The following is a 23,957-nucleotide window of genomic DNA, read 5'->3' as shown; positions in this document are numbered from 1 at the left end:
TTCCTTACATGATTCTTTCAGTTTGTTAGGGGCGTGCAGATACGTATAAGAATCATGCCCTTTCACCACCCTCAGTAGATCTTCCACCGTAGGAGGCTCATCTTGTAGTAAGGAGCATCAAATCATTATAACAATATTCCCTCACACGAATTATTTTCGGCGGAACTCATTTACTTCGCAGGCTTTCATGATTTTGTGAGAGCGTAGGTCCCAGAAAACCAGCTGGATCCGCTGAATAAATTTGGTAGGTCTTCCCCCTCTTTTTGGCAAAGATGATAGTACTTGGACCACAGCTCACTTTCATAGTCTTCCACGCCATAGGTCCGTGTCATGAAGCCATCAGCTTTTGCGCCTTGACCTCGGTATGCTGATCTCTGTACATCTTCATCATTGTAGATGCGGGAGGTCTCAAGACACTCCATTATCCTCCGTAAAAAGACAGTGTCTGGGCAGGACCATTCCTCCAGAACTTGCAATGTGGAGTCCTTCCAGGCTTCGAAGGTCTCTTCGCCTGCGGGAGTAGGTTTTATCCCTGAAAAGTTTCAGCTTATAATATTGCTGCGAGGGACGGGATTGGGTCTTGGTGACTCCCAGCTGCTGTATGGCTTTTGCCAACATTTGTATGTCGACGGCACGGAAGGAACTGGGGCTACCCATACTCGAGCGGCAGTTAGAACAGGCTATGACACAGCATCGTCTCCACAAAGGCTCTCTGAGGGCGAGGGAGACAGTCGCATAGCAACCTATTGCAAGTCCGTGTGAGAACTACAGGGTTCTGATTTTACAGGCATTTCGGAGTAGATAATGGGACACCCGTTACTGAGTGCTCCATGGAGCCAAAAGTTGGATGGGCCTTCTTCTATTAAATCTTGTTCCCCAATCACTAAAACTGGGCACCACACTCAGTCTGCTTCTGTGCGGCGGCCTAGGAGTTTTGCATCTCGTAGGCCTGAGTACTGACCCAGTAAGAGGCATATGTCATAGGTGGAGGTGTTAGCGGGGACCTGTCCAACAGCAAGCGTCTGTTGAGGCAGGACTTGTCTCTTCAACGCACATTCATAAACCTCCTGGCGGGAAGGTAATGATAGGGCGAGCGACATCATTTAGTGACTAAGTTCGGGCACATCAGGTCTGAATCTCAGCAGCACCTCCAAATGTAGCCCTGTTTCCCCCTAAACTGGAAGGCTACCGTTGCTGCCGCTACCGGTTGGCTCACAGAGGGCCTAAGCGTCCGCCACTGGGAGCCTGGGGTGATATACTTAACGTCTCGGTGCAGCGCCTCCACCTGCATAGGATCCCAACGTAGTGGGAGGAGCCCCTCACAGGAGCCAATAATAATAACACATAGATTATAATAATAACTTTTACTGCAACACATGTATATCTTACTGGTTTCTACTAAATGCTAATAAGATACAGCTACCCTCCAAGCCATGCACGGCCGTACCCACCACCACCACCATGTTCCCCACACGTGTCCTTAGTGTCCCGCACCCATCCCCATGTGTGAGACAGCGCTGCCCCTTAGAATAAATGTACGGTTGGTGCACTTGGCGTATTTAGGTACCTGCCGGGTGCTTCAGCACCCGGACGCGCCGACAACAACAGGGTAGATTGGATCCGCTTATCCAGCGATGAAGGTCTGTGATGAGTCCGCCTCCGCTTGGGGTGGTATCCGGTTGGAGGGTCCCACCGTGATGATAGTCTCTGTGCAGCAGGTGTCTAGTCCCAGACCACATGTAATCAGGATGCAGCCACGTCCTGAGTGTGTCCCTAACTTTAAATGCTACAGAGGCAGTGTCCCTATCTTATTGGCCTGTCCCTGTAGTAACCACAAGCTGAGTTGAGTCGGGGCCTAGCTGGGGCCTACTGGGGGTAATCTGGCCTAGTACGGGGGCCCCAGACCCCTACACTGATGGTATCCCCGCTCCAACTCCTTGGTCCCCAGCACGCCAAATGTAACAACTCTAGCCGCAGGGGATTGTGGCAGCTCCATTGGCTGTGTCTGATCATGTGTGCTTGCAGCCCCAGTGGCTGCTGGGAGTTGTAGTCCCCGCAGAGCATGGCCACCGCATGCGCGTAGCGTACAGCGCATGCGCCAACTGCAATGGCAGCCGCAACTCCCACTGCGCAGGCGCTCGCATGGCAAACATGGCGGCGCCATGCAGAGAGCCACCGGAGCCTCCGGCAATCCCCCCTTCGCACCACCAGCGCCTGCCGAACATTTCCGACTTCCCGCACGCAGCGGAAGTGAGGGGAACAAGGGAAAAGCCCAGAGGGGGACCCTGGCTACATATATATATAGGGGGGGGTGGAGGGTGGGAAGGTTTTTTGTATTTGGGGGGTGGGTGAGGATTTTTGGTATGGGGGGGGGGGGGGGTGGAAAGTGAGGAAGAGAGAAGTTAAGAGTGAGAGGGAGGGGAGAGACATACATGGGAAGAAGGGGGGAAATAGAGGAGCAGGGAATCGAGGTGTGCAATGGAGGGGCGTGTAAGACCGCCGACACGGAAGTGGGGGCTCATAACTCTAGTCGTGGGTCCCGCAAAAAATCCGTCTGTGGCCCTGTGTACAAATGAAAGTATACGCTTATACAATACTACATAACTCATTAATAAGTGTATGTGTGAAAGTATTTGGCGTATAGAATATTACATAATTCACTAATAAGTGTACGTGTGAAAGTTTACGCTTGTAGAATATTACAGCACTCACTAATAAGTGTACATGTGAAAGTGTAAGGATTCTGCTCGATCCATGCCGGGTTTTCACTATGTCCAGGTTTGCTGTCTCTCCTGCCCTTTCTGCTCACTGTGGCCATTTTGGGTACTGGCAACTTGCTTTATAAGGCCTCGGCATGGTCAGCGCCCGTGCTGAGGCACGCTCTCACTTACCAGTGAGCCCCTGCAGCCGCAATGAGAGCGGCTTTAGCAGGGGCTCGCCAACGCTTCCGCAAGCGTGCGGAAGCGTAGGTCTTATTCAATTTTTAGTTTCAAGCTCTCAAGGGAGCGCAGCGCCGGTTACGTGAGCGGTTCACCCAATGAGGGCGTACCAGCTCCGTGAAGTCACAGCGCCCCTCCCCCCCCGACACGCCCCCGGACGGAGCGCGGTCTAAGGCCAGGGAAAGCACCCGCTTTCCCTTAGCCTCAGCGCGCCTCCGGACGGGCTGAGTCACCATGGCTGCAGTTACAATAGGGAGTCACAGAGCAAAGTTCTGAGTTTGCAGCTCCTGTTGGTCTTCGCAGTTATGCCTTACCCTCTTCCCTGTTGCAATTTACTATTGCACTTGATATCGGTTTATGTTATATTTCTGTTAGTCTGGTATTTAAGGACCAGTGAGTTACCTGTTGATATGATTGGCCGGCCTTACCAGATTAAATAGTCCTCCTCCATCCTGCACCTCGTCGTCCTTCATCTTTCCTCCATCCTGTTCCTTTCTTCTTTCTTTGAATTTCCTTCAATTTCCTCCTCAATTTGAATTGTGTCACACTGCGTTATTTCTAAAACATAACATTCCAAAAGTTACATTACTCCTCCTATTGCTCCATATAACCTCTCCCTATAACTCCTCTAATTGCTCCATATAACCTCTCCCTATAACTCCTCTAATTGCTCCATATAACCTCTCCCTATAACTCCTCTTATTGCTCCATATAACCTCTCCCTATAACTCCTCCTATTGCTCCATATAACCTCTCCCTATAACTCCTCCTATTGCTCCATATAACCTCTCCCTATAACTCCTCTTATTGCTCCATATAACCTCCCTATAACTCCTCCTACTGTATTACTCCATGTAATTCCTCCCTATATCTCCTCCTTTTACTGCATGTAACACCTCCCTATAACTTCTGTTCCATATAACCAATTTCTATAGCTCTTACTGTTTCATATACTGTAACCCATCCTTATAACTTCAAGATCCTCCATATAATTACTCCCTATAACTCCTCATGTTGTTCACTATAGCTGTTCCCTATAATTGCTCATATTGATTCATATAACCACTCCCTATAATTCCTAATTCTCCGAACACCACATCACTGTAACTTCTACTATTCCCCTATAATTCCTTTTATTGCTCCATATAACCCCCCCTTATTGCACCGTATAATTACACCCTATAGCTCCTTTTGCTCCATATAGCGTTGCCCCTTTAACTGCTTATATTGCTCCATATGACGACGCCCTATTGCTCCATATAGCCATTCCCTATAACTTCTCCTATTGCTCGGCATAAGAGCAAACTATAACGCCTCCTAATGCTCTATATTACCATTCCTAATAACTCATATTGTTCTATATAAACACTCCTATAATTCCTATTGTTCCATACGACTCCTCCTATTGTTACATATAGCCCATCCCTATGACTCCTCCTATTCCTCAATATAATCACTCTCTATTACCACTATTGATCCATATAACCCCTCCTATTGATCCATATAACGCTTCCCTATAACTTCTCTTATTGCTTTATGTAACAACTCCCGATACTCATCCTATTGCTCCATATAACCGCTCATTATAACTTCTCCTATTGCTCCATGTTACAACTCCCTATAAATCCTATTGCTCCATAGAACCACTCCCTATAAATCCTCTGACTTCTCCCTAGAACTCCTTTTTGCTCCATATAACCTCTTCATACTGTATATCTCCTTCTATTGCTCAATATAACCATGACCCTGTAACTGCTCCTATTGCTCAATATAACCACAGCACTTAACTCTTATTGCTCCATATAACTGCTCCCTATAAACCTCTTCCTATAGCTTCGTATAACAGCTCACTTTAACTTCTGCTTTTGCTCTCTATAACTGCACCCTATACCTCCTCCTACTGCTCTTTCTTACCACTCCTTATAACTCCTATTTCTGCATATAACCCCTCCCTATAACTCCTCATTTTGCTCCATATAACAGCTCCCTATAACTGCTTCCATTGATTCATATAACTGCCCCCTATAATTCATTCTATTACTCAATATTACTACTCCCAATAACTCCTATTGTTCCATAGAACGCCTCCCTATAACTCTTCTTGCCCCATATAACTCCTCCTATTACCCCATATAACAGCTCCCTATAACTCCTCCTATTGCTCAATGTTACCTCTCCTAATAACTGTTATTGGTCTATATTATCTCATTATAACACCTCCTATTATTCCCTTTAGCCCAGTGGCGGATTTCCCATTAGGCCGGGGCTCAGGGCGGCAACATTTTGGGGTGGTAAAAATGTCCTCCCCCAAATGCATTTTCCACGCTCTCGGGCCTTTCGGGCCTGCGACAGGATGAATGAACGTCACCAGCTCTATGCCTGGCAGACGTATGTGTAGCTATGCAGTGCAGCAGTGACGAGGTTAATTTTCAGGTGGGAAGCTCCTGACAAGAGTGGTCCAAGCTGCATAATCAAGGTGTTTTAAAACCCCCAGACTGTACACACATGCCGGCTAGCTGGTCAGGAGACAGGAGTGAAATGCTGAAGAAAGATTACGGCTACAAGGTCTGTTTCCAAAGTACATGTTTGATGAACTGTCTGTGTCCTGCATTCTGAAAAGAAGCTGTCTTGTTTTTCCATGCTGAAGAGAAGCTGTTTTGTTTTTGTGTGCTGTCATTTTTAAGGCTCAATAAATAAGCCTTATCAAGGAAAACCGCGTATGGTTGCATGTACCCTGCAACAGGACCTAATAGGAATGCATTTACATGTGTCGGCCGTCTCCTTGCCGCCACCCTATAGTTCTTTTGGAACCCCAGCGTCAAATGACGTTGCGGATGTTTCAACGTGATGTCACATGCGCCTCGTTGCCATGACAATGCTAGGTTGCGACATCAAATGCCGTCATTACATCGCCTTACAATGGCAACGCGACGCCATGCGCCATCACGTTAATGATGTCCGTGGCGTAATTTGACCCTGGGGTTCCAAAGGAGATAGAGGACGGCAGCAAGGAGGCGACTGACACAGCTAAGTGCCTAGACGTTGCGGATTTTCAAATCCGCCGCTGCTTTAACCCCTCATAACAATTCCTATTGTACATACAGTATAACCGCTCCCTGTAACGCCTCCTATTGTTCAATACAATTGCTGCCTATAACTTATCCTTTTACTTGATATTAGCACTACTATTAACTCAAAAATCAGAAATGCCCAGCGCAACATCCCAAGTGACAAAACATATAGTACAATATTTCAGTGCTAATCTGCGTACATGAGTAAGGGTCATTTAGTTAAACAGCAAAGGATGAGAAATGAATATCTGTATGGTGCTTCTAATTCCCAGAATAGTGCAATGAAGGCAATATAGCCCAGGAGTCAAGGGTTGAGTCAAATCAATGAAAAAATGTATATATGTGACAGGGTATATAGCTCCCCAAATAAAGCCTGATATGGACAGAAAGCATATGTAGCCATGCATAATAATGACTGCATACATCTTCCCTGTTGGCAGTAAGTCCTGGTAAGTACAGGCCTGCCAGCAGTAGTTATGGAGGTTTTCCCTCACACCCTGGTGTGGTGCCCTGTGTAAGGAAGGGAGTGGCTGTATGCTCTGAGTCCCTGGATAGTGACATCAGAGATGCGACTGCCCCCTGACGTATAAAGGGCACAACACTGTCAGTTAGTTGTTGTTGTAAAGTGTTGCAAGGTTGGCAGAGAAGCATCTGGGAGAATGTATCTTCCTGCATAAGGGATTGGAGGAATACTTTTGTGACCCTAGTGCTGTAACTAGCGGTAGCAGAGTGACCAATCAAGTCTGTCTAAGCCACACTGTGTCCAGGGACCTGGCGCAGTAGTGATCTCCCTAGGAGAAAGGGAATCCCACTCCAATACGGGAGGGCGTACCTGGCAAAGGGACAGCACGGAAAGATGTGCGGCTAGAGCCGGCAGCTGCATGGGGCAGTCTGCTACATCCAAGCATACAATAAAGATGTCTTGTTCAAAGAAACCCCCACTGTGTGAGTGTGAGATTACTCTGCAGTGGCGGTCACCACCGAGAAGGAGTTCCTCACCAGGACCATCTCCCTGCGGAAGCATAGACCCTGATGAGGTGGAGGCGCTGCACGTGAAGTAAGTTGGACTCGTACCCACTACCTCAGCGACCTGTCCTGATGATATCCCCTAATAACACCAAGCGGGAGACTCGGGAGTCCTGTTACTTGCAGGTGCACCACCACACACGACCTTGTAATGGGGACCGGTTAGACCACACGGGCCAATGTGAGATTGGGTGGGTCAGACAAGGGGGGTCCAGCCGTTACACATATAACCACCCTCAAAATGAAATCACAAAACAGCCCCTATATAAAAGGACTCACAGTGCATTCACTATGGAGAGGGATGGTGTCCTGAACCAAAGGCTGGAGCCATGCAAATACCCTATAGTCACAGTCACAATGTAAGAAATACAGATAAATGACTCACATGATAGACCCCTTATGCTCCATATACGCGTGCATCCGTCCGTTGTGTAGATCAAATATGCGTGGAGAGAAGGTAGAGCACTGCTGAAAAAAGTAGGGCTGGAGGCTGAGTAGTGAAAATTAAAAATGCTTTAATAGAGATGCATGGTAGCAAAAGCTACATAAAAAGGGTCCTCTAATGCATTTCGCGCTAAATAGCGCTTTATCAAAGAGTGACCTATGTCCCTGCTAATCCACCTTATATGCCAGTCAATGAGGAAGTAATTTCGCGCCAAAAATCAGTCAGAAGGAATCTGACTGAAACTGAGTCCCTGTAAGAACTACGGTGGCCTCATAGGGTAGAAATACCTCCGTTTTGAAAAGGCAAAGGCGGAAGTACAATACAAATACACAACTCAATAGTAAATCAATATAAAAAGCAAAAACGAAGCAAGATAACAAAAGATTAGAATATAATAATCAAAGCAATAGATGAAGAAGAGAACAATATACTATACAAAATAAGAAATCAAGAATAAAAACATAATCTAACTATATTAAACTCTTAATTGATAGATGGGGACATATATAGTTATACCCAACCATGAACCCATAACTCATTCCATTATTTTTATATCTTATAGCCAGTGTTCGACAAACCTATACATTTGCTCGCGCCGGGCGAGTGGATTTAACCCCCGGGCGAGTAAATATTGGCCCAAGCAGCACACGTTTTTGGTACTAGGTGGCGAGTAGATTTTTTTGTGTGGCGAGTAGATTTTTTGGTGATTTGTCAACCACTGCTTATAGCAATATCTTAATAATATATAATGATGCAAACAAATCTTAAACTAGATAGAAAAAGAAATAAACAATCTTATACTAGGACTAAAAATAATAATAACCATAATATTTAAAGAAATACATATGTATATATATGAAATAGTACAAAGAATAAGAATACTGTATATATGTAAGATTTACTAAAAAATAATAAACCATATAATAAGTATAAAAAATATCAAAGCTGGTGAATTTTCTAAACACATCTAGAATCAAAATATGTGAATTTATAGAATAGATTCAAAAATGGTATATAATTAGAATGTGTAAAATATAATACTTTAATAATAATATTATAACAAACTAAATAACCCCTAAAGGGTGGAAGAATAGAAAAATCACCTATTAATTCACATTTAGCATGAATATAAATATAAATGTTAGGACATTATATCTTAAATTAAGACTGATCTTAGAAATGAAATAATTTTATAAAAAGTGTATTAATTCCCAATCTTGATTAATCCCATTCGGGTATAGGGAATCCATGCTGAAGATCCAGAACATCTCTCGTCTATTGAGCATGTTCAGTCTGTCACCACCCCGAATGGGTGGAGGAACATGCTCAATAGCCGAAAAGGAGAAGTTCTGGATACCCCCCTGAGAACAATGGGCAAAATGACGTGACACTGGATGTGTAATAGTACGATTTTTTATGCCTCTAACATGCTCCATTATCCTAACTTTCAAGGGTCTAATGGTGCGTCCAATGTAGTGCCTGCCACAACCACAATTCAATATGTACACAATGAAATTCGAATTACAATTGATAAATGTGGACACTTTTATATTCCTTTTAGGTTTAAATGTTTGGATACTTTTCAATGGAATGGCATATTGGCAGACAACACAATGAGCACATCTATAGAAGCCTTTTGGTATATTAGAAATATGTTGTGGATGGTTTGAACGAAACAGACTTGGTGACAGAAAACCTGCCAGTGATTTGGCTTTTTTTAAAACAAATTTTGGTCCATCTTTAACCACATTATGTAAATCTGTATCCAATTTAAGGGTGTGCCAGTGTTTGTGAATGATACCTCTGATAGAATCTGCCTGCTTACACTGTTGTGTAATGAAAAAGGGTGCCCTATTCTCCATTTTTTTGGGCATGATGGTTCTATTCCCTTTATATTTGTAATGCTTTTTACCAATAAAGAGATCAGCACGTTCAAGAGTGTTAACTGCATCAAGAGATTCCACAATATGAACCTTATTATAGCCTCTTTTTAGAAATCTATGGACCAAATCCTCAGCCTGAATATCAAAGGATTCCTCTGTGGAGCAGAGTCTTCTAAGTCTTAAAAATTGCCCCTTCAAAATCCCCTTTTTGAGGGGCCTGGAATAATTACTGCTAGCCATCAAGAACGCATTACGCGAATTAGGTTTCCTTTGGACGTCCGTTTGAATGATTTTGTTGACATCTATATACAACATTATGTCCAAATAAGCAATGTGTTGAATATCAAAATCATAAGTAAATGTGAGATTATACTGATTAATATTAAGAGTGTTAAAGAAAGTTTCAAAAGAAAGAAAATCACCATCCCAAATGAAAAACAGGTCATCAATATAACGCCTGTAGAAAATAATGTGCTCTCTAAAAGGGTTATGATCACTAAAAATAAAAATAGATTCCCAGAAGCCCATAAACAAATTAGCATAAGATGGTGCAAATGAAGTCCCCATAGCAGTGCCCTTTAGTTGTAAATAAAATTGTGAGTCAAAAGTGAAATAATTGTGTGTTAATAAAAATGTTATACTTTCAATCAAAAACGTGCAAAGTGAAACCGGTAATTTGGATAGATGAAGATAATGTTGAATAGCAGAAATCCCTTGATTGTGTTGTATGATACTATAGAGCGACATGACGTCCATAGTGGCCCAACTATAGGAGGTTTTCCATTGGACCTCCTGTAGATCCATCAAAAGTTGATTTGAATCCCTCAAAAAGGAAGGCAATGAGTGATGGGTTCATGGTTGGGTATAACTATATATGTCCCCATCTATCAATTAAGAGTTTAATATAATTAGATTATGTTTTTATTCTTGATTTCTTTTTTTGTATAGTATATTGTTCTCTTCTTCATCTATTGCTTTGATTATTATATTCTAATCTTTTGTTATCTTGCTTCGTTTTTGCTTTTTATATTGATTTACTATTGAGTTGTGTATTTGTATTGTACTTCCGCCTTTGCCTTTTCAAAACGGAGGTATTTCTACCCTATGAGGCCACCGTAGTTCATACAGGGACTCAGTTTCAGTCAGATTCCTTCTGACTGATTTTTGGCGCGAAATTACTTCCTCATTGACTGGCATATAAGGTGGATTAGCAGGGACATAGGTCACTCTTTGATAAAGCGCTATTTAGCGCTAAATGCATTAGAGGACCCTTTTTATGTAGCTTTTGCTACCATGCATCTCTATTAAAGCATTTTTAATTTTCACTACCTTTTTTCAGCAGTGCTCTACCTTCTCTCCACGCATATCATTTAGTTAAACCATTTGGACAAAGCGTTATAAGCCTGCAGCCAACGTCATGGCATGACCAATTTGCAGGTCCTAACACTACCTTGTAAAATCTTCATGTACCTCTTTTATTTGCTGGAGGGAGAATGACTGTAAGAGACGTGTGCAGAGGTAAGCAATGGAGACCGTTTAAAGTGAAACAAAAATTAGGCTTTATTGTGCCTGTTATAGTGTTAACAAAGATAACTTAAATTAGCGCTAGACCAGTGTATATGTGCAGTGCATATAAATATGTGCTGAAGCTGCCTGGTGATTCTACTAAGGGTGCAATCTCAAGTGAACCCTAAAAACAATATATTAATACAAAAGTGGAATAAATACCTGGCGCATACAAATGGTGATAATATTAACAATACATATATTAATAAAATAAAATAATGTAAAGGATATATCAGTGAAGTGAAGTCTTTTTCAAAGTCTATGAGTGAAATGGACTCTGTCCTTGACTTGGGTAGAATAAAGTCACTCTCCTGCAGCAAGTTATATTCCTATTGATTGAGACAAGAACAGAGACACCACATTGCGCAGTATTGACTTGACAGCAAATGGAGTTCTCCCTTGTATGCCTTTAAATGAAATGCCCACTTACTAGATATAAAGTGGGTCTCATGCAGTTGAGAGAATCTGTATCTTTGTTTCTTCAAATCCAGACGTTCACAGGTTAACCCGAACCCCACGTGTTGATTCTGTCTCTCCTGGATCCTTGAAGAAACTCCGTCTCTGGAAAGTGCTTTCTCCTTCTGTGCTGCTCTCCTGTATGTGCCTCCAGCATAGGGGTATACAAAAGACAGAGGATTGCGCAATACAGTAAAAAAAACTTTAATGACGCATCCTAGCTAGCTGCAGAAATATACTCACAAGTTCCGTGAGTTTAAAAACAATTCAAACGCCCGACCCGGCTGTCCCACAGCACACCCCAGTCTCTGTCAGCTCCTGCCTCTGGTCGCGTGTGTTTCGCGCTATCCAGACTTGCGCGTGCTGACGTCACTGTTCAGTGAACTGACCGGAGAGTGGATGAGAGTCCTGATTGACGTTCACTTTAGGCTCCTCCCTACGCGTTTCGTGACGGGGAACGTCACTTCGTCAGGGGATTGTGGAGCCTATGCAATCCCTTGTACTTATATAGCTCGTTCTTAACACTTTGTGGGTCGGAACTTACTTAACAATTAAACAATTAAAAACAACACAGATGCATTTACTGCTGATTTGATTGCAGTGGGGTAGAAAAACATCTTAGTGAATTACATTGCCAATAGAATTCAAATACATTATCATAACTCATATACAGTCTAATGATTATGTTAATTTGATATACAATTATTATGACAAATGATGTTACAAATCAATGGTGTTACAATTAAATGGTGTTACAAATAAAAGGAGGAACAGGTTTGTTTAAAACAATAAAATATATTCTTGGAAGGTGAACAGTTATGAGTAATCTGACCTCTATAGTATGTGAATGAGTGAGGGAGCCCTCATAGGAATGAAGCTAGATCAAAGTCTATATTTAGACCTTTGGGGGAGAGCGTTTTTAAAGTGTAGATCCAGAAGCTCTCTTGCTGAGATACCTTCTGTAATCTATCTCCTCCTCTGATCCCCACTCTTGGGCTATCTATCCCTATGCACGTAAGACCCTCTGGTAACATGTTATGGTGTATCTTAAAATGGTTTGAAACACTATGTGTCTCCAAACCCTTTTTGATGTTATACACATGTTCCGCGAATCTTCTCTTAAGGGGTCTTCCCGTTCTCCCCACATATTGTAGGCCACAGGGGCACTCTAAAAGATACACACAAAAGCTTGTTTTACAAGTAATAAGGCCTTGATAAAACCTAATATAAAGAACCCAGTGAACTCTGATAAAATGTTCATCCCATTTATTACACAATATAATGGGATGTCTCAAGGCATTGTAAAAGTGTTAAACAAGCATTGGGGGATTCTACAAAGGGATCCTGTCCTTAAGTCCATTTTACCAAGTAAACCACAAAGTGTTTACAAAAAATCCCAGAATTTAAAATCACAACTAGCTCCAAGCTGCCCAAAAAAGAACCAGGGATCGGGTCCTAATATGTGGTTGGGAGATCTTAAGGGTTACTATCCTTGCAAAAAATGTATAGGCTGTAGTTTTGGACATAAATGTAAAGGATTTACATCCAAAGTGACTGGAAAAATGTATATTATCCAAAGTCTTATTACTTGTAAAACAAGCTTTTGTGTGTATCTTTTAGAGTGCCCCTGTGGCCTACAATATGTGGGGAGAACGGGAAGACCCCTTAAGAGAAGATTCGCGGAACATGTGTATAACATCAAAAAGGGTTTGGAGACACATAGTGTTTCAAACAATTTTAAGATACACCATAACATGTGTAACGGCTGGACCCCCCTTGTCTGACCCACCCAATCTCACATTGGCCCGTGTGGTCTAACCGGTCCCCATTACAAGGTCGTGTGTGGTGGTGCACCTGCAAGTAACAGGACTCCCGAGTCTCCCGCTTGGTGTTATTAGGGGATATCATCAGGACAGGTCGCTGAGGTAGTGGGTACGAGTCCAACTTACTTCACGTGCAGCGCCTCCACCTCATCAGGGTCTATGCTTCCGCAGGGAGATGGTCCTGGTGAGGAACTCCTTCTCGGTGGTGACCGCCACTGCAGAGTAATCTCACACTCACACAGTGGGGGTTTCTTTGAACAAGACATCTTTATTGTATGCTTGGATGTAGCAGACTGCCCCATGCAGCTGCCGGCTCTAGCCGCACATCTTTCCGTGCTGTCCCTTTGCCAGGTACGCCCTCCCGTATTGGAGTGGGATTCCCTTTCTCCTAGGGAGATCACTACTGCGCCAGGTCCCTGGACACAGTGTGGCTTAGACAGACTTGATTGGTCACTCTGCTACCGCTAGTTACAGCACTAGGGTCACAAAAGTATTCCTCCAATCCCTTATGCAGGAAGATACATTCTCCCAGATGCTTCTCTGCCAACCTTGCAACACTTTACAACAACAACTAACTGACAGTGTTGTGCCCTTTATACGTCAGGGGGCAGTCGCATCTCTGATGTCACTATCCAGGGACTCAGAGCATACAGCCACTCCCTTCCTTACACAGGGCACCACACCAGGGTGTGAGGGAAAACCTCCATAACTACTGCTGGCAGGCCTGTACTTACCAGGACTTACTGCCAACAGGGAAGATGTATGCAGTCATTATTATGCATGGCTACACATGTTACCAGAGGGTCTTACGTGCATAGGGATAGATAGCCCAAGAGTGGGGATCAGAGGAGGAGATAGATTACAGAAGGTATCTCAGCAAGAGAGCTTCTGGATCTACACTTTAAAAACGCTCTCCCCCAAAGGTCTAAATATAGACTTTGATCTAGCTTCATTCCTATGAGGGCTCCCTCACTCATTCACATACTATAGAGGTCAGATTACTCATAACTGTTCACCTTCCAAGAATATATTTTATTGTTTTAAACAAACCTGTTCCTCCTTTTATTTGTAACACCATTTAATTGTAACACCATTGATTTGTAACATCATTTGTCATAATAATTGTATATCAAATTAACATAATCATTAGACTGTATATGAGTTATGATAATGTATTTGAATTCTATTGGCAATGTAATTCACTAAGATGTTTTTCTACCCCACTGCAATCAAATCAGCAGTAAATGCATCTGTGTTGTTTTTAATTGTTTAATTGTTAAGTAAGTTCCGACCCACAAAGTGTTAAGAACGAGCTATATAAGTACAAGGGATTGCATAGGCTCCACAATCCCCTGACGAAGTGACGTTCCCCGTCACGAAACGCGTAGGGAGGAGCCTAAAGTGAACGTCAATCAGGACTCTCATCCACTCTCCGGTCAGTTTACTGAACAGTGACGTCAGCACGCGCAAGTCTGGATAGCGCGAAACACACGCGACCAGAGGCAGGAGCTGACAGAGACTGGGGTGTGCTGTGGGACAGCCGGGTCGGGCGTTTGAATTGTTTTTAAACTCACGGAACTTGTGAGTATATTTCTGCAGCTAGCTAGGATGCGTCATTAAAGTTTTTTTACTGTACTGCGCAATCCTCTGTCTTTTGTATACCCCTATGCTGGAGGCACATACAGGAGAGCAGCACAGAAGGAGAAAGCACTTTCCAGAGACGGAGTTTCTTCAAGGATCCAGGAGAGACAGAATCAACACGTGGGGTTCGGGTTAACCTGTGAACGTCTGGATTTGAAGAAACAAAGATACAGATTCTCTCAACTGCATGAGACCCACTTTATATCTAGTAAGTGGGCATTTCATTTAAAGGCATACAAGGGAGAACTCCATTTGCTGTCAAGTCAATACTGCGCAATGTGGTGTCTCTGTTCTTGTCTCAATCAATAGGAATATAACTTGCTGCAGGAGAGTGACTTTATTCTACCCAAGTCAAGGACAGAGTCCATTTCACTCATAGACTTTGAAAAAGACTTCACTTCACTGATATATCCTTTACATTATTTTATTTTATTTATATATGTATTGTTAATATTATCACCATTTGTATGCGCCAGGTATTTATTCCACTTTTGTATTAATATAATTTATTGTGCCTGTTCCTTTAACACAGCAAAACATTCAAAATAAACAAAAGAAAGGCCTACTCCGCTTTGGAGAATATTTACACATTTAGTCCAGCCTTCTCTAACTGGGTGTGTAGCGAAGCAAATTACCACCCCCAAACATATTTACAGATATACAACAGTCCCATAAGAAAGTCATATCTGCTTAGCTGTAGGGGGGAGGCCTCTCTGCTCTCCTGGGTTCACACCCTTGTGCTATGGCAATGTTAGGGTCCAGGTTTAGAGGTCTTGCCCCCTTTGTCTTGCTGTCAGCCTGGAGTCCTTTTTCAGCAAAAGACATATGTTGTTCCCCAGTTCAGCCCAGTTGTGGGCTAGGGATCTCTGGTCTGTCCTTCCTTGTGCCAGCCCCAATTATGAGCTAAAGAAATCTTCCTGTGTCTCACTTGACACTATTTCACAGAGCTCTGACAGTCCTAATCAGCCAAGTGTAGTCTGGTTGAATGCTGGTGTGCAATTAACCAGCACACTGCAAGATTAGAGGAAAGTTTTCTCCAACAGTGATAAGTCCCTGTAACAATGACCACACTGGGTCTGTAATATACAGGAACATGATAACTGCTAATTGGAAAGTGGGGTGGGGCGAGCTTAAACCCTGAGAGGAGGGGTCACACCTCCAAACAACCAATAGTTGCAAATAGCCCAGCAAGCTCTAGAACCCCAAAACCCACTTACCTCATATACAGCATATATATTTGTGTCAAAAAGGAGTGCTACTGAGCGTGGCCAAATGTTCAAAACAAAAAACAGAAATGCCCAGCACAACATCCAAAGTGACAAAACATATAGTATAACAACTCCTGTTGGTCCATATTACCGCTCATTATAACTCTTATGATTCCATATAATCCCTCCCTATAACTACTGCTATTGTACATATAACCTCTCTGTATAACTACTCCTATTGCTCCATATAACAGCACCCTATAACTCCTCCTATTGGATAAACGTTTCCCTCTTACTCTTCCCCAAATCCCAAACTGACACACAAAATATGAGCAACTGATCCTAATATATGGGGTTTAATAGACCCAGGATTAAAATCTCTCTTTTAAGAGCAGTTGATCTGTAAAATACAGCATCATATATTTGTGTTACCTCTTGGCCTGGCGGCTGGCATAAAGTTCTCCTCATCATCAGTCTTTTTGTTCTGGCTAAAAAGAGTAAAAATGATTAAAAAACTAGCACATCAACAAGAATTTACAGCACACTTTCGGCCGCAGGGCCAGGCGAGTTAGAAGAGAACTCACCAATAGGTCTTAACGAAGGTTTCATGTATGCCCCATTTATATAATATAGCCTGTTGCCTTTTTAATGACATTCAGTTCATGATGAGCATTAAAAAGATACTCACTATAAACCTTTCTTTTTGTGGCAGAGAAATATATATGCAGATAACTTTTCTGCTACTATATGTAACAGTATCGTAAATATCAAGGAAATCATTCCTGTGCTCAAGTATATGTTTACAGTGCATGTTTTGAGCATGCTTTTATTATTCCTAAGTACTTACCTTGCATAGATGAGGAGATCTGAGCAACGTTTGCATTTTACTCTGTAAACAAAAGGAAAGGGTCAGAAATCACCATAGCTACATAATAAAACAAATCTCTCTTTTAGGAGCAGTTCAACTGTAAAATACAGCATCATATATTTGTTTTACCTCTTGGGCTGGTGGCTGGCATAAAGTTCTCCTCATCAGTCTTTTTGTTCTGGCTAAAAAGAGTAAAAATGGTTAAAACCAGCACATCAACAAGAATTTACAGCACACTTTTGGCCGCAGGGCCAGGCGAGTTAGAAGAGAAAAACTCACAAAGTGTGCTAAACTTTAGCATGCTTGACTCCCACTCATATGAATGTGAGCTGAGGCAGGATGTGGGCCTAATAGCTAGATTAGGGGAGGAAAAAGCCACCCAGTTGTGGGCACTCAATCCCCCTCAGTGGTGAAATGGTGATTGTGATGGGGGGAGGATGGGGTTAAACTGATTTGCTATGCATTACTGTGTTTGCCCTGTCCCAGACATTTTTGTCCTCCATTGGCAAGCCATTCCCTGCTTGCTATATTAAAAGTCAAAATGCATTGCTTGCCATACCCTCTAACCGACACATGATTAGAAATGCTAACTCTAGAACGAAAGCACCCAGAAACCTGATTTTTGAAGGGTAAGTACAGTAAAACACCACACACACACACACACAAACTTTAAATGTAAAGCAGGATGTATTCTTTAAGTCCGAGGAAGAATTCCTCGGACATACAGCTGTGAGACGGGTGAATAAGGTGGGCGTATTTTTATGACTGAGCCTCAAACGAGTCTCGCTGACTAAGCGTCCCCCTGTCTAAAAGAGTGTCAGTCATGAAAAGACCCAGAGACCCACAGTATATACAAAACTGGCATACTGATGCACAACAGATGCCAGGCTATTGACACCTCTGGGTCAAAAATCAGACTCAGCGGCGCCAAGGTATGGGTGTATCCCAGCTATGCGAAATGGCACAGGTGTCAACCTGACCCATGCGCTTTGCATAACGGACAGCCTTTTTGACCGGTCTTATGAACTGTGGGCAACCTGGCTATTGGTGGGTTTAATTGTTCCCACGAGGAGATTGGATCCACATGTTTAAAGATAGCTTTGGCCAGTCTATAACCGTGGCTCCCACGGTATCACCAGTGTGATTCCTGAATTTTGATCCATGATGTAAAGACACAAGACTTTGTTCTAGCACAGCGGCAACCGATCCCGGAGAAGTGGTTAATAACAACGCAACCAAGGATTTGCCCCAAACTTCGGAATTCATTATCCCTGGTGACTCTGGAACGAATTCTAACGAAATTCCTTGAGGTGACTGAGATATCAGATCGGCAACTTGCGATCTGGCCACGGGGCCTTTAAACCAAGACTGCATTTCTTGCACTTGCAAGCAAAGGACAATTTATTTTGTTCCCTCATCCCAGTAAGTGTTGTTTTATGTGTATTCTGCAGGTGTCGTGTGTTTGTCTATTAAGGAAATAAATCACAATTTATTTTGCAACTTGTTCTGTTCAATCAAGTACCCAGATATATAAATGTATTGATAAAGTTGGTGTCCATCGTGACAGGCTTTTAAATTACTGGTGGCAGAGATGGGATACATTGAGCCCATGTTATAAAATCCTGCGGGGTCTTATAACATAGGGAGAACCTCTAACATTGTGAGCTCCCAAGGCAAGAGAAAGCGTACAGTGATAGATAAAAATAAGCTTTTAATAGGTAAATTAAAATAACGGAGTAACTAACCGACGAAAGACAAACACAAAAATGCTGCCCTCTATTGAAGTGCTAGAGTGAGCAATGTGCTAATGGGAGCAATGTTTAGGATGATACTAGCCTACATAAGCCAGTCCAAATTACATATGATCAAGGCAATAATGGCTACTTATTGGAGTGGCTAATATAGGATTGAGCCTACTATTGTGTTAGGAATATCTGAAGTAAATAGCTATAGGATTGCTGCGCAGAACTAGATTAAATAAGTAACTCTGTATATAATAATCTATATGAAGGAATCAGTATCCTGTAGCTAGTAACTACTGTAACTGTATAATATCACAAGCCTGTGCATGTGATAGGTTGTTACCAGGACTCCTATAAGGCAGCATAATTAGTAAATGAATAGCTATATATACACACAATGATCAGTATGAAGGGATCAGTACCCTGTAACTAGTAACCACTAGTATATATCACAAACCTTTGCGTGTGAGAAATGGTAATCATAGTTCCTAGACAGCAGCGATATATGTGGAAGGCTGTTGACCATGCGGAGTTCCAATAAGAAACCACAGCGTCTGACACAGTGTGTGATTTGCAGAGGAGACATAATGCAACTGTTCCCCATATAGCTGCAAACTAGGAGTGAAGAGCACACGGAGGACTAGTTGTAAGGAATCCATTCCTGGGTTTGGCTGGAGCTCACTCTTGCAGAGTTGGTGAACTCTCAGACAGACCTCCCCTTGGATCTGCAAGCACTATCACCTGTGCTTGCAATTACTGCAGCTGTTTCTCTGCTCTGTCATTCTATGGATTGGCTCCCTGCCCTTCATATACTGGGTTTTTCCCTGTTCCTCATTGCCGAGCATAACCCAAGATTCACTTGGATGTAACTGTGTTTGCCACAAGCTACACTGCCTTAGCCTTGCCTTGTTCCTGAGACCTGCTGCATTCACCCCAGCAGAGGTCCACTTCCTGGTTCCTGTGCTGGAGCGCTGGATCCCCAATGCCAGCCTTACCTTGTTCCTGAGACCTGCTGCATTCACCCCAGACAGAGGTCCGCTTCCTGGTTCCTGTGCTGAAGCGCTGGATCCCCAGTGCCAGCCTTGCCTTGTTCCCGAGACCTGTATTCTCCCCTTGCAGAGATCTTATCATGGGCCGCTCTCGCTCCTCGCGCAGAGGCCATTCCTGCGCTTTAGCTACTACGCTGAAGTGGTGTGCACCTGACTTCCTGTTGCTGAACTCCAGCCTGGACATCGACTACCCTACGTCTCCAACCCTGACCCTGGCGTGCCTATGGATTACCCTGGCTTCTCCAACCCTGACCCTGCTACGATTGACTATGGCCTGCACAACCCTGAACCGACTTTGTGGTCTAATGTCGGTGTATTCACATCCCCACCTCAGCCCCGCGGTCCGGTCCCGGTTTGTGGCGAGCACGTCCGTTACACTAGTACACGGGTGCGCAAACTGGGTGCGTTAGATTATCTGAGGGGGGCGTGGGGTTTAAAGGGAACAGCACACGGAGGACTACTAGATCCTAATACCAGAGGCATGAGTGCTAGTGAATAGACAATGAGGGGGCCGTAGAGTTACATGGACACCCTAATGCGGACTGCTAACCCCTGTTACAGCAGAGGCACGTTCCTACAGCAGTATGGCTCGGTCTTAGAATGTACTAGTCCTCCGTGCAGTCACTTGGGGCAGATTTACAGAGCTCCGCTAGTTACTTAACGAGAAGTTAAGTTAACCTCCTGTTAAATGCTAACAGGATCTTCAAAGCTCACAAAGACCTCTTATTGCTAAGGTGGCCTTCGGTCAACTTTAAGGGCCGTTTGTTATTGATATGCAAAAGAGATGTGGAACACCTTATCTCATACCCACAGCAGGCCATTAATAACTGCAGGCCTTAACGCTATGTTCTTTTAGGTCATGGCTATACCTGACATTAGATGCTTCTAGCATCTCCCCCCTGGTCGTAGATATTTATTTAAGCCTGGTCCATGCTGCTGAAGTGGACTACTTTGGCTTCCTATATTACTTTAGCAATGTAAGAAACCAAGTGAATACCCTGGTCTAGTCCACAAAATGTATCCACGATGTACAGAATTAACCCCTTGAAAGCCATAGTTGCCATGAAGGCATGCAGTATGCATGCCTTAATGGTTACTAAGATAGCCAGAGGGTTAATAACAATACCCTAACTACCTTACAACCCACTGTATGTCAAACAATATTACATAACTTACTAATAAGTGTACGTGTGAAAGTGTACAGTTTATAGATTATTACATAACTCACTAATAAGTTTACATGTTGGACCACCGACATAGGGGGAGAGCTGGGACAGGTGTCTTGGGCCCAGTGGCCGCCCATGGCCCAGACGGCTCGCGTTGGAAGTTGGCGCTGACCTCTGGCCAGGCCTAACTTCTTTGCCCAGCTGCTGGTCCTCTCGTTGCCGCCGGGTCCCAGTTTTGTATGTATTTGGGGGGGTAAGAGTTTTTTTAAATGTATTTTTTGTTGTATGTATTAGGGGGGTGGGACGTTTTATGTATGTGTTTGGGGGGGTGGGGTGAGGGTTGTGTGTATTTGGAGACTGAGAAGAGTTTTGTACACATGCGTGGTGGGAATGTTGTGTGTGTGTCTCCAGAGGGAGGGGGATGAGTATGAGGAGGGTGGATTGAGGGAGTGGGATTGAATGAGTGGGGTAATTGATGGAGGGGGGGAGCGAGAGGAGTGGGGGTGAGGGTGGGAGTGAGTGAGGAAGAGAGGGGGAAAGAGTGAGATGGAGGGGAGAGAAATACATGGGAAGAACGGAGGAAATAGAGGAGCGGGGAATCCAGGTGTGCAATAGAGGGGCTTGCAAGACCGCCGACACGGGAGTGGTGGCTGACAACTCTAGTCGTGAAAGTATCCGCTTATAGAATATTACATCACTCACTAATAAGTGTACGTGTGAAAGTATACGCTTATTGAATATTACATCACTCACTAATAAGTGTACGTATGAAAGTATACGCTTATAGAATATTACATCACTCACTAATAAGTGTACGTGTGAAAGTATACGCTTATAGAATATTACATCACTCACTAATAAGTGTACGTGTGAAATTATACGCTTATAGAATATTACATCACTCACTAATAAGTGTACGTGTGAAAGTATACGCTTATAGAATATTACATCACTCACTAATAAGTGTACGTGTGAAAGTATACGCTTATAGAATATTACATCACTCACTAATAAGTGTACGTGTGAAAGTATACGCTTATAGAATATTACATCACTCACTAATAAGTGTACGTGTGAAAGTATACGCTTATAGAATATTACATCACTCACTAATAAGTGTACGTGTGAAAGTATACGCCTATAGAATATTACATCACTCACTAATAAGTGTACGTGTGAAAGTATACTCTTATAGAATATTACATCACTCACTAATAAGTGTGAATGAGAGAACGTGGGGGTGGAGAACACACCCCGGCGGCTACCGCGCCCCAGACTCGTTTCGGTGCTGTGCTAGGCAAGGTAAGAACCTGGGTTGAGATGTGGCTCGAGATGATCATGATATTGGGAGGACAGGGGGGCGGGGGGCCCATGATGGAAAATTAGATGATGGGGGGAAATGAGAGGATGAGGGGGGAAATGAGATGATGAGGGGGTAAAATGAGAATGAGGGGGGTGAAATGAGATGATGATGAGGGGGGGTGAAATGAGATGATGGGGGGGGTGAAATGAGATGATGGGGGGGTGAAATGAGATGATGATTATGAGGGGAGGTGAAATGAGATGATGATGGTGGGGGGAAATATGATGATGTTGATGGGGGGGGGAAATTGAATATTTATTGAAATGTAGGCCATCTATTTATTTTTTTACAAAGGAATTGTACCGCAGGCCAGTGGGGACCCACCCGAGGCCCCCAGACGCCTGCGGGAGCAACTTGAGGACCCCCGGACCCACGATCGGACCACCCGAGGACCCCCAGACACCCATGAGGCTCACCTGTGGACCCCCAGGCACTTGCAGGGACCATCCGGGGACCCCTTGTGTGGCCCCCGGACACACCCGCGCGGAACCACCTAGGACACCACCCGAGGGTCCAAAGACACCCGTGGGTACCACCCGGGGACCCCCACATCCTATGTTATCAATCATGTATTAAAATAAATGTTTTTATGTGGGGGCACAGGGGGTGGGTTGTGTATTGATGCTTACTACATATTTTAATATACATTTTAAAACTAGTGTAATGAGCAGGGGGTCTCTGGAGAAGAACGTTGTTGATTTCATGTCCGGGGACCCTCTGCTTCCCGAGATACAGGGGGTCCCGGGCCTGAAATCAACACAGTTCTGCTCCGGAGACCCCCTGCTCACGTACACTAGTAATAAAATTAAATAAAAAATAATTAATTTCCGGCGAGATCTGCGCAGGGAAAGGCGGCTCTCTCTCTCTGTAGCAGAATCAACTCGCCGGGTGAGCCCTTTTCAGAGAGTTGATCATCTCGTCGCTGGCTACTCTCCATTTGTTCAAATGTTGATATCACTGATATTCGGGGTTTTCTGCATACCGTGATAACATCGCTGTCAAAAATGGAGATTTAAATAACCTGGCGCTTTTTTTCTATTGGAGCTTAGTGCATTGACTCCAATGTGTTTATGCTGACAGTACCTACCTGTCACTGTGGAGTGGGGGGGATCCATCTTGGGCCCTGGCAGCAGACACTGGAGGTTCTAACTGCAGTGGCCACACCCCCACACTCTGCAGCCACAGCCAGACCCGGCTTCTGTTCTCTTCCCTGCTGGCTCCCGAAATCCTCTGAAGCTTAGGCCCCGGTGTCGGTGCCGCAACGCGGCAGCTAAGGCACCAAGCGGGCCCAGACCCATTTAGGGTCGGTTCTTGTCCCTTTAGTGCATGCCATAGCGTGCACTGCAGCAGGCACCGGGAACCTATCCTAACCCCGCCCCATCCCTCTGCAGACCAGGGCAGACCTGGCCTCCACTCTCCTCCTGCTCTCCTCCCCACCGGCATTCTGTGCTCTTCACGTCAACTTTGAAAACCGGGACAGATGGTAAAAACCGGGACATTTTAAAGAATGTGGGGGCACCTGGACAGACCTACGTCTGGTCACCCTATCTAGGACCATTGTAATAATACTAGCCATCACTGGTATCGTGACCACATATAGCCGCAAATCTTTAGTCTAGGTACTCCGTATTTAAGTTTTTAATGCAATTTTTATCAATTGCACACTTTCTGAAGCCTCTGCTGTCAATAGCTGAGAGGTTTAGTGCACCAA

General features: G+C 43.9%; 1 protein-coding gene across 15 annotated transcripts in view; it reads right to left on the bottom strand.

The window, feature by feature from the left end:
* LOC142486101 (uncharacterized) overlaps positions 1-23,957 on the bottom strand; it is a 111,199-nt gene that overhangs the window by 9,762 nt on the left and 77,480 nt on the right. For 9 of the 15 annotated variants that reach the window (XR_012798795.1, XR_012798794.1, XR_012798789.1 and 6 more), the window contains 4 exons: positions 17,056-17,108; positions 16,906-16,947; positions 16,491-16,546; positions 3,368-3,497 (listed from right to left, as the gene is read on the bottom strand). The gene's annotated coding sequence lies outside the window, so the exon portion shown is untranslated. Of the gene's footprint in view, positions 1-3,367; positions 3,498-7,421; positions 7,527-16,490; positions 16,547-16,905; positions 16,948-17,055; positions 17,109-23,333; positions 23,354-23,957 lie in introns of those variants that run through there. The other 6 variants (XR_012798796.1, XR_012798797.1, XR_012798790.1 and 3 more) reach the window with 5 other exon arrangements.

This window comes from Ascaphus truei, unplaced genomic scaffold (genome assembly GCF_040206685.1).
Source record: "Ascaphus truei isolate aAscTru1 unplaced genomic scaffold, aAscTru1.hap1 HAP1_SCAFFOLD_739, whole genome shotgun sequence".
Lineage (NCBI taxonomy): Eukaryota > Metazoa > Chordata > Amphibia > Anura > Ascaphidae > Ascaphus > Ascaphus truei.
This window is presented reverse-complemented; position numbering and strand designations above follow the sequence as displayed.